Here is an 11,913-nt window from a genome sequence, read left to right as displayed (position 1 = left end):
AAGCTCAGGGGCAGTGCCCATGCCCCATGACGAAGAAGGAGGAGGATAAGAGGAGGAGGAGGAGGAGGAGGAGGAGGAGGAGGAGGAGGAGGAGGAGGAGGAGGAGGAGGAGATAGCATCAAAGATTGGCAGGAAGGATAACTGTTGAAGGCTGGATCTCTCTCTCTCTCTCTCTCTCTCTCTCTCTCTCTCTCTCTCTCTCACACACACACACACACACACACACAAATAAAAAAACAAAACTTGAGTTCAAAAAGTAAGGTCTTGCCAACAAGGACTGTAGCGGTGGCTGTGGCTACAGGAGGCAGACACCTCAGTGTGCTGTTTATTGAGCGCCACGACTAACATGGCTGGTGCGGATCTTCACTTGAGTGGCCGCTGGAATCGGGGGGTGCTCTGGAGCCTTGGGTGCTGGTGCTTCTGAATGACTGATGACCAGATTGATGGAGAAGGAAGCTGGCTCTTGGTCTTTGCTTTCCTCCTCCTCCTCCTCTTCCTCCTCCTCCTCTCTCTTCAGCTGGAATTCAACCTTTGGAATCATGGTGACTTCAGCCAGCGATGTTGGGGAGACGCTGCTGCCGGTTTGCAGGTTCTCCAAGGAGTCTGGGGGCTGCTCCTGCAGTTGGGGCAAGGCCAAACAGTCCCCAGAGAGGCAGACTTTGGTGGCCTCAGGGACTGGCAAGGGCACCTGGCGCTGTGAAGACAGGAGCATCCCGGGTGGGAGGAAAGCGAGGTTCACGGAGTATGATCTGGGCTGTGTGGTACTCGCTTCAGGGTCAGCTTTGGTCAGCTTATCCGGATCCATTGATGAATCTTGGTTCTCCTGCTCCTCCTGGGAAGCCTCCTTTGCTTTGCTGGCTTGGAATACTAGAATAGTTGCTGAGAGAATTGGTGGTTTCTAGAAAAGCCGGGGGGCACAATGTAAGCCACTGGTTTGGTGGATGGACAGCCAGAGATGTCTATATGGGACATCATAGTAGGGGACACATGGAGATGTCTGTGGCCAGCAATGGGGCTTTGACACGGAGACCAGAACCGGAGGCCCACAGAGAAGCCATGGTGACCTCACAGGTCCATCTCATTCCTGTACAGGAAAGGACAAGTTGTGAGATGGTGGGCGAGGTGGGGCGGGGGTGGGGGGAATCCCCCAGAAAATATTGTAAAAATCCAACTGCTGGTGGCTCACACCTGTCATCCTAGCTAGTCAGGGAGGCTGAGATCTGAGGATCATGGTTCAAAGCCAGCCCGGGCAGGAAAGTCCAGGAGACTCATTTCCAATAAACCACCAGAAAACCAGAAGTGGAGCTGTGGTTCAAAGGGGTAGAATGCTAGCCTTGAATAAAAAGAGCTTAGAGACAGCGACCAGGCCCTGAGTTCAAGCCTCACCCCCCTCCCAAAGAAAGAATATTATGAGAGAGAGGCCTTTCAGCCATGTGGCCCTCAGCCACTCAGCCATGTCTCCCCAATTACACATTCACTTATCTTAGCATTTACTTGATGCTAACTCATTCATTCCTTCAGTATGTGTCACCCACTCATGCAGAGATTCATTCATTCTTTTTTTTTGCCAGTCTTGGGGCTTGAATTCAGAGCCTGGGAACTGTCCCTGAGCTTTAGTGCTCAAGGCTAGTGCTCTACCATCATTGGTTAATTCGTGTTCTGCTGGATTGGAGACACAAGATCAAGCACCTAAAACCTTCATGAGGAAGATGTTTGATTTTGCTATGGACTGAATATTTGCAATCCTGCCCTCCAAATTTCATATGCGCAGGCTCTAGCGCCCAGTGCAACACTATTTGGAGTGGAATTTTGAGGAATGGTTAGGTTTGAAGGAGGTAAAGACAGATCAGAGTTCTCTCTCTGTCTCTCTGTCTCTGTCTCTCTGTCTCTGTCTCTCTGTCTCTCTCTCTGCATACTATATGAGAATACAGCAAGAACATGGCGGCATCTGTAAGTATCTGTTAGTAGAACCTTGAACTTGAACTTTTTTATTTTTATTTTTTGTCAGTGGTGGGGCTTGAACTCTGGGCCTGAGCGCTGTCCCTCAGCTCTTCAGCTCAAGGTGAGCACTCTACCGCTTGAGCTGCAGCACCACTTCTGGCTTTTTAGGGGCTGATTGGAGATAAGAATCTCACGGACTTTCCTGCCCGGCCTGGCTTTGAACTGTGATCCTCAGATCTCAGCCTCCTGAGCAGCTAGGATTAGAGGTGTGAGCCACTGGTGCCCGGCTGAACTTGAACTTTCTAATCTCCAGAGCTGTGAGAAAGAAACATCTGTGTTCTAAATGGTATCTCATTATAGCAGCCTGGATTGACTCCTTTTTGTGTGTGTCAGTTCTAAGACTTGAACTCAGGTCCTGGATTCTGTCCTTTGGAGCTCTTTTCACTCAATCTGGGCACTCTACCACTTGAGTCACAGCACCACTTGCAGATTTCTTTGTGGTTAATTGGAGATAGTCTCATAGACTTTCAAGAGGAGATGGGGAATGCTGGCTTTGAATCATGATCCTCAGATCTCAGCCTCCTGAGTAACTCAGATTGCAGATGTGAGTCATGGACACCTGGCTAGAAAAATCTTCTTAAGAATCTAAGCCACCCCATAATCGAATATGATCATACAAAATAAGATTTATGGAACTGAACTCCAGGAAATGGAAACAAGAGGTTTCCCCCACCCTACTTTTCTGCTGCCTTTGTTGTCTTTTTTGTTCTGTTGGTTCATTCATACATCTTTCGGAGGGTAAGGAGAGGCACAGAAATGGAGGGACAAAGGGTGAACAAATAGAGGTTCTCACTGGATACTATGTTAAAAGTGAACTATACAACTTGTGGGCAAGGAATGGGAGGGAAAAGGGGAGACAGAGAGGGAAAGGATAACATTGCCCCAAAAGAAATGTGCTCTTTTACCTGACTCATGGAACTGTAACACCTCTGCACATCAGCTTTATAATCACAATAAAAGAAAATAAAAAGAGAAGAATCGGAGCTACTTTTTTCTGGGGCCTGTTTGTTACAGCAGCGCGGCGTAGACGCAAACGCCAGGCATCTGCCTCTGCTCGCGGTGAGTCTTCTTGCCACCTGGGTCTCTTCTCAACCCAACCTGAACACAACACTCATTCTGGGGTTTGGCCCAGGTCACTAAGCACAGGTGACATAGGCAGCCCTGGGGCTCCTTGGGTGAGGGCTGCCAGTGTGACATCAGAAAGAGACCTGCGGCATTCCATACCATTGGCCAGGAGGCCTCTGCACCAGCTCCGCAGGCCTTCCTGTCAGTGTGGCAGCTGTGGTGGGGCGCAGCACCCCCTTGTTCCCATGCTACCATCTGCACTGTCGTTTCTAGAACCCCGGAACTCTCGACATTTGTCAGTAATGATAAGAGCAATAAGAGAGCCGGGCGCTGGTGGCTCACACCTGTCATCCCAGCTACTCAGGAGGCTGAGATGGAGGATCTTCATCCAAAGCCATCGTGGGCAGGAAAGGCCGTGAGTCTCTTGTCACCAATGAACCCCCAGAAAACCCAAAGTGGAGCTGTGGCTCAAAGTGGTAGAGCACTAGCCTTGAGCAAAAGAGCTCAAGGACAGCGCCCAGGACCAAGTTCAAGGCTTAAATTCAAGCTGCTGCTGCCGTCTTCTTCTTCTTCTTCTTCTTCTTCTTCTTCTTCTTCTTCTTCTTCTTCTTCTTCTTCTTCTTCTTCTTCTTCTTCTTCTCCTTCTCCTTCTCCTTCTCCTTCTCCTTCTCCTTCTCCTTCTCCTTCTCCTTCTCCTCCTCCTCCTCCTCCTCCTCCTCCTCCTCCTCCTCCTCCTCCTCCTCCTCCTCCTCCTCCTCCTCCTCCTTCTCCTCCTCCTCCTCCTCCTCCTCCTCCTCCTCCTCCTCCTCCTCCTCCTCCTCCTCCTCCTCCTTCTCCTGCTGCTTCTGTTTCTGCTTCTTCTGCTTCTGCTCCTGCTGCTTCTTCTGCTTCTGCTTCTGCTTCTTTTTGGTCAGTTGTGGGGCTTGAACTCTGGGCCGGGGCACTGTCCCTCAGCTCTTCAGCTTAAGGCGAGTGTTCTACCACTTGAGCCACAGTACCACTTCCAGTATTTTATTGTAGATGACAGTCTCACAGACTTTCCTGCCCAGTCTGGCTTTGAACTGCAATCCTCAGATCTCAGCCTACTTAGTAGCTAGGATTGCAGGCATGAGCCACTGAATCTTCCCATCTCCATACCATCTCCTACACCAAGTGTCTTCCCTCTGTGTCTACAGGGTGAATGGGACATTTTGCTTCTGGTGGAGCTGCTTTGTCTGACCCCAGGGAGTCATAGGGGCACTGGGAGACACTTTGGAACAGGGAGGAGAGAGGATGCCTCACTCAGAGGAGGCCCTTACTGCCCCCGGCCTGCTAGATCCAATGCCTTTCCCCTTAGAAAGCTGGGATTCATTGGCGTCTGCCGAAGGGCACTGGGTCTCTCTCTGCAGTCAGCTCTGGTCTTGCCAAGTCATTTTCCGCAGTTGGATGCCCTCCCACCTTAGAAATCATACAAAGCAAATGGCAAGCAGTGGCTGGAGTGGCTATTGGAGCGTTTCAGAACCATGCGGCTCTGATTGTTAAGCTCCACGCTCCTTGCTGAGCGGGCCAAGTGCCTGGGATTGACAGATGGGCAGTCTGTGGATGGCTTGGGTGGGCTGGACCCACCATGCTAGCTGGCTAGTTTGTCCTCCAAGGAGCATTTAGAAGCCACGGAACGAACAGTGCAAAGATCCGGCGTGAAGTGCTGCGGCTGGGGGATGTGGCTGGGATGTGTCCTGACCACCAGGTGGAGTGTGGCCAGCCTCGCCATGACAGCCAAATGAGTCTCAAAATTACCCACAAGCCCCTAAGCCTAGTCCTGAGACTGCATCCTCCTCCTTCCCCCACCACGGTTATTTCTGAATCTTGAGAACAATTGCTCCCACTTCCTTCATTAGAAGTATGGTTTTTCTTTTTCTTTTTTTCTTGGGGGTGTGTGTGTGTGTGCTGGTACTGGAGCTTGAACTCAGGGCCTGGGTACTACTGTCCCTTAGCTTTTTCTCTCAAGGCTGATGCTCTCCCACTTGAATCATACACCTCCACTTCTGGCTTTTTGCTGGTTAATTGGAGATAAAAAAGTTTCATGGGTGTCGCTGCCTGTTGCAGGCTTTGAACTGTGATCCTCAGATCTCAGCCTCCTAAATAGCTAGGATTACAGGAGTGAGCCACCAGCCCCTGACCTGGCATGCATGTGGATTTTGAGGAGAGAGAGTTCTGTATTCTAGTACTGGCCTTCTCTCTTGCTTTCTGAGTGCTGAACATGGTGCCTAGTAGGAGTCAGGATACGGCCTGTCAGTGCCAGTATCACCTGGGCACCTGTCAGGAAATGCAGATTCTCAGGCCCGACTCTTACTCAACAAGGCTTTCAATCGTGACCACATATTCAGGTGAGGTGGTGCTACTTGGAAGGCTGAGATAGAGATGATTATGATTCCAGCGAGACCAGGCAGAAAAAGCCTTCAAAACTGCATCTTGTCTGGTGGCTCACTCCTATAATCCTAGCTACTCAGGAGGCTGAGATCTGAGGATCATGGTTCAAAGCCAGCCCAGGCAGGAAAGTCCATGAGACTCTTATCTCCAATAAACTACAGTACACTGAAAAAGCCAGTGTTGTGGCTCAAGTGGTAGAGAGCTAGCCTTGAGCACAAAGAGCCTCAGGGACAACGCCCAGGCCCTCAGTTCAAGCCCCAGGACCAGCAAGAAATCAAACAACTGCATACTGCTGGTATGGTAGTGTGTGTCTATGATCCCAGCTATAACCACAAAGCTAAAATAGGCAGATCACAGTACATGTGCACAACCCAGCTCAGGAAGCAAGATCCATTGCAAAGATCACAGCACAAAGCTAGGCACCAGTGGCTCACACAGGTCATTCTGAGTGGTTCCTCAGAAAGCTGAGATCTGAGGACTGTGGTTCGAAGCCAGCCCAGGCAGGAAAGCTTGTGAGACTACTATCTCTAATAAACTGTAAAAAAAAAAAAAGCCAGAAGTGGAGCTGTGGCTCAAGTGGTAGAGCATTAGCCTTAAGCAAAAGAAGCTCAGGGAGAACATCTGCCTAGCAAATGAAAGGTCTTGAGTTTAAAAAAAATCAATCTAGTATTACTGTAACTTTTCTTTTTGCTAGTCTAGGGATTGAACTCATGGCTGGGACCCTGTCCCTATGCCCTAAGCTTTTATTGTCAAGGCTAGTGCTCTACTGCTTGAATCATAGCTCCATTCTAGGTTTTTGATATTTACTTGGAGAGCAGATCCTCCGATTTCAGCCTCCAGAGTAGCTAGGATTACAGACCTGAGCTACCAATGCCCAAATGTAACTTTGTTTGAGACTCTACATTTTATCTTCTATCTTGTTTAAGAGGTTAATGCATAAGAAAGAAGTCGTGTAGGGGTGAATGTGGCCTAGTGGAAGAGTGCTTGCCTACCATGCATGAAGCCCTGGGTTCCATTCCTCAGTACCACATAAACAGAAAAAGCTGGAAATGGCACTGTAGTTCAAGTGGTAGAGTACAGCCTTGAGCAAGAGAAGCACAGGGACTGTGCCCAGAACCTGAGTTCAAGCCCCAAGACTGGCAAAAAAAAGTACTAGCACATATTTTTGGACACACACATGGAGAGGTGCAGTTTCACAACATCAACATGGAAAGCGATTGTGGGCAGCACTCTAGAGAGCAGCTTGTATGTTATCGAAGTTAAAAGTATGTGCAATGGTAAGTGTATTTGGGGGCTGCAGGCCTTTGTAACAACTGGCTGCCTGCAGACTGCTAACTGTATAATAAAGACTCCAATATTCCATCTTTCAAAAAAATTATGTGCAAACTCCAATCTGTAATGTAATAACATTAGGCTGCTAACGCAATTCCTATGGTAACCATGAAGGAAAAAATTACATAGAGCTGCAGAAAAATAGATGTAGACTATATACATATACACACAAAAGGAAATAAGAAAGGAATTAAAATATTTCGCAGTGAGAAAAAAAATCACCTAACCACTAAAGATGAATGGGAGAAATGGGAGGTAGAAAGTCTGTTATACTTACAGAAAACACATAGCAAGATGACAAAAAGTCTCCTTATCAGTAATTAAACATAAATGGGTTAAAGTCTCTAATGAGAAGGCAGAGATGGGCAGAATAAATTTCTTTAAAAAAAAGCCACGATCCAAATATATGCTACTTGCAACAAGCCAACTTTAGAATGAGACACAGATAAATTGAAGGGCAAAGAATGGAGAAAAATATCCACAAAAATAGCAATCAGATGAGCAGTAGCTACAAATGAGCCAATCACAAGAGACTGATACCATAGGAGTTGGGTTACAGGGGCATCCTAAGAGTATGAGATTCCTGGACACAGAAGCAGGGTGGTTGGCAGGGGTTGGAGGAGAAAGTCTGGTGAATGTTAAGTTGCCCAGAGATTCAGTTTTACATGATGATGATGATGATAGTGGTGGAAAAACAATATGAATGCACTTAAAATATTCAAGGGTGGGCCGGGCATCAGTGGCTCATGCCTGTAATTCTGGCTACTCAGGAGGCTGAGATCTAAGGATCGTAGTTCAAAGCCAGACCGGGCAGGAGAGTCCGTGAGACTCTTATCTCTAATAAACCACCAGAAAACTGGATGTGGTGCTGTGGCTGTGGCTCAAATGGTAGAGCGCTAGCCTTGAGCTGAAGAGCTCAGGGACAGCACCGAGACCCAGAGTTCAAGCCCCATGACCAAAATAAATAAATAAATAAAATAAAAATATTGAAGGGATCTGGGAGCTGGTGGCTCATGTTTGTGATCCTAGCCACTCAGGAGGCTGAAACCTAGAAGATCATGGTTTGAAGCCAACTCGAGCAGAAAATTTTGCCAGAAATCAAGGCGCTTCATTCAAGCCCTGATACCATCAGACAGAGAGTGTGTGTGTGTGGGTGGAGAACAATATGGCCTAAAACTCTGGAAAGTGGTGGTTCATATCTGTTATCCTAGCTATCAGGAGGCTGAGATCTGAGGATCATGGCTCAAAGCTAGCCCAGGCAGGAAAGTTTGTGAGATTCTTATGTCCAATTAATTATTAAAAAGCTGGAAATGGAATTGTGACTCAAGCGGTACAGCACCAGTCCTGAGCAAAAAACAACATCAAGCTAAAAAAGACATAAAAGACAGTGTCCAGGCCCTGAGTTCCACTCCAGGACTGGGGGGGGGAGGAGGAGGAGGAGGAGGAGGAGGGGGGGAGGAGGAGGAGGAGGAGGAGGAGGAGGAGGAGGAGGAGGAGGAGGAGGAGGAGGAGGAGGAGGAGGAGGAGGAGGAGGGAGAAGAAGAAGAAGAAGAAGAAGAAGAAGAAGAAGAAGAAGAAGAAGAAGAAGAAGAAGAAGAAGAAGAAGAAGAAGAAGAAGAAGAAGAAAAAGAAAGAAGAGGAGGAGGAGGAGGAGGGGGGAGGGAGGGAGGGAGGGAGGGAGGGAGGGAGGGAGGGAGGGGGAGAGGGAAGATGGGAGCTACCACCAGCAGCAGAGGTTGTAGGTGTGCAGGTATGAGGAGGGGATGGTATGTCTCAGCCAACTCATGTCTTCCTCTCCTGGGCTGCTTCCTTACCTCAGTTGGCCCTAGGAAAAGCAGTTACAAAGGATCAAACGCTCACTTTAGGACTGCAGCTACTGAGATGGCAGCCAGCCTGATGCTGGCATCCACACACAGCTTCAGGAGGGCTGTGCACAGATGTGGTAGCATCAGAGCTCCTGCCTGGGTGCTGGAGAGAGGATGAGGGGGGGGGGGGTGGCTGAGCTTTTCAGCACCTTGGAGAGCAACCGAACTTGCTGGGGCCCATAGGGTGTGGGGGGGGGGAGTGTGAGGGGTTAGTCCATTCCCCAGGGAACATACTTTATTTTAGTTGTGGGGCTTGAACTCAGGGTCTGGGTGCTGTCCCTGAGCCTCTTTGTGCTCAAGTGCTCTACCACTTGAGCCATAGCACCACTTCCAGTTTTTGAGTAGTTAATTGGAGATAAGAGTGTCATGGGGACTTTTCTGCCTGGTCTCACTTTGAACTGCGATCCTCAAATCTCAGCCTCCTGAGTAACCAGGATTACAGGTGTGAGCCACCTGTGCCTGTCTTTTTAGTTATTTTCCTGCCAGCACTGGGTTTGAACTCAAGGTGCCTCACACTTGCTTGACTTTTTCCCACTCAAAGCTGGCTCTCCACCACATGAGCCACACCTCTGCTTCTGGCTTTTTGCCAGAAGTCTCAGGAACCTTTCTGCCTGGACTGATCATCTTCAGATCTCATCCTCCTGAGTAGTTAGGATTACAGGCGTGAGCCACTGGTGCCTGGCAAAGATACATTTTAAGCAATGTTTAATGGTTCATGGCTGGCACTGAAACTCTGACTTAGATCAGAAGATGTTAGAGATACAAGCATGGGGAAAAAAACCCCAAAACCTTGCAGGTGACCCAGTCAATGTCACCTGCACCGGACTCTCTTCTCCTAGGACGGTGCACATGTGGTTGGCATTCAGTTCCACGTTCTGAACCCACACATGTGGGAAGCAGTGGTGGGCTCCCAGCATCATTCCCTCTAGGCCCCCCTATGCCCAGCACATCCCTCTCTCTCTCCCCTCTCTCCTCTCTGTCTCTGTCTCTGTCTCTCTCTCTGCCAGTCCTGGGGCTTGTATTCAGGGCCTGGGCACTATCCCTGAGCTTCTTTTCGATCAAGGCTAGAGCTCTACCACTTGAGTCACAGCATCACTTCTGGCTTTTTCGTGTATGTGGTGCTGAGGAATCGAGCCCAGGGCTTTATGCATGCTAGGCAAGCACTCTACCACTAAGCCACCTTCCCAGCCCACACCCCTCTTTCTCTTTCTGCATACCCAACAGTGGAAATTCCCCTCCCCTTTTCATCCCTAAGGCTCACTGGCTTCCGCTTCCAAGCCCAGCCAGCCAACCACAGCCATGGCCCAGCTTTCTCTCTCTCCTCAGAGGCCTCTAGAGTTTCAAGTCAGGGTGGCTACATGGCATATTGGTGAGGAGGCAACAATGTCATCATGGGGAAAGAGGCTTTTCTTTCTCTCCAACCAAACAAGGATAAGGAATCATGGAGACCAGCTGAGAGCCATGTCCAAGATGTGTCCTAGTAAAATAATTAAACTGCAAAATCTAACAGCATGAGCTATTCATCATACAACAACAACAACAAAAGATTGAGTTCAAGCTTGCCCCACGAATTAGCCAGGTGCTGGTGGCTCATGTCTGTAACCTTAGCTACTCAGGAGGCTGAGATCTGAGGACTGCAATTCAAACCCAGCCCAGGTAGGAAAGTTTGTGAGGCTCTCATCTCCAATTAACCATCAAAAAGCCAGAAATGGAGCTGTAGCTCAAGTGGTAGAGTGCTAGCCTTGAGCAAATTAAAAGCTCAGAGACAGCACCCAGGCCCTGAGTTCAAGTCCTAGTATGAAGAAGGAGGAAGAGGAGGAGGAGGAGAAGGGGGAGGAGGAGGAAGAGGAAGTGGCACTGTGGCTCAAAGTAGTAGAGGGCTAGCCTTGGGCCAAAGAGCTCAGGGACAGTACCCAGGCCCTGAGTTCAAGCCTCATGGCCAACAAAAGAAGGACGAGGAGGAGGAGGAGGAGGAGGAGGAGGAGGAAGAGGAGGAGGAGGAGAAGGAGAAGGAGGAGGAGGAGGAAGAGGAGGAGGAGGAGGAGGAGGAGGAGGAGGAGGAGGAGGAGGAGGAGGAGGAGGAGGAGGAGGAGGAGGAAAGAAGAAAAGAAGAGGAGGAGGAGGAGAAAAGTGAATTGTTGCCCTAAAAAGTTGTGAAGCTCTTTCCCCAGCACAGGGAAAGCATGCGAAGGTTTGCCCACTTGCTTTTAGGCTGGGAAATGCCCACCTTTCACAGCTTAGGGACCATTTAATTAATACTTGCCCTCCTCAACACCAGGAGCCAAACCACAACCAGGCAGCCAGTGCACTTTCCTCTCTGCTGGAGCCTGCTCTTTCCCTTCCACCCACCAGAGTCCCTGCCATTAGCTCTGCAATAGAAAGAAAGCACCAGCAACGGGGACCCGTCAACGCCAAGCCTTCTGGGGTGCATTGGCCCGCATTAATGATGGTGTGTATCCCCAGGGGTGAGGCTACAGCTGGCCTGCAAGCTCAGATGCAGGGAGACGCCCCACGGAGACTTCAGGGAGCCACTGGCAGCTTGAGGTCCCCACTCCTCCTTGATGAGAGTCCTGCTGCACGTCACCTGCGTTTGGTGTCATTAACTCATTATCTCTCACCCATGCAGGCCAACCCACTGCCAACCCAGTTCCAGAAGGAGAATAGGAGACAGGAGAGAGGAGAGGAGAGGAGAGAGGAGGGGAGGGGAGGGGAGAGGAGAGGAAAGGGGAGGGGAGGGGAGGAGAGAGGGTGGTAGGCACTAGAATTTCTCTTAGGAACAGACTGACTCTCTCTCTCTCTCTCTCTCTCTCTCTCTCTCTCTCTCTCTCCTAGGACTTGAACTCAGGGCCTGGTCACTGTCCCCTAGATTTTTTGTTTTGTTTTGTTTTCACTCAAGGCGAGCATGCTATCACTTGAGCCACAGCTTTACTTCTAGCTTTTTGCTGGTTAACTGGCGATAAAAGTCTTCAAGTGCTTTTTCTGCTCCAGCTGGCTTTGAGTCTTGATCCTTAGATCTAAGCTTCCTGAGCAGTTAGGATTACAGGTGCAAGCCACTGTGCTCCCAGCGATAATACTTCCTTTTGCATGGTTGGGAAAACAAAGAATCATAGTACAAGTTTTATGTCACATGTTTGGTGGCACGTGAAAATGATAAGTCAGCTTCAGGTGTGGGATATGAAAATGATACAGAATTCACATTTCGGTGTCCATAAATAAGAGTTTTGGAATACAGATGTGAGGC

Source organism: Dipodomys merriami, unplaced genomic scaffold (assembly GCF_024711535.1).
Source record: "Dipodomys merriami isolate MVZ:Mamm:240054 unplaced genomic scaffold, mDipMer1.0.p SCAF_138, whole genome shotgun sequence".
NCBI lineage: Eukaryota > Metazoa > Chordata > Mammalia > Rodentia > Heteromyidae > Dipodomys > Dipodomys merriami.
This window is presented reverse-complemented; position numbering follows the sequence as displayed.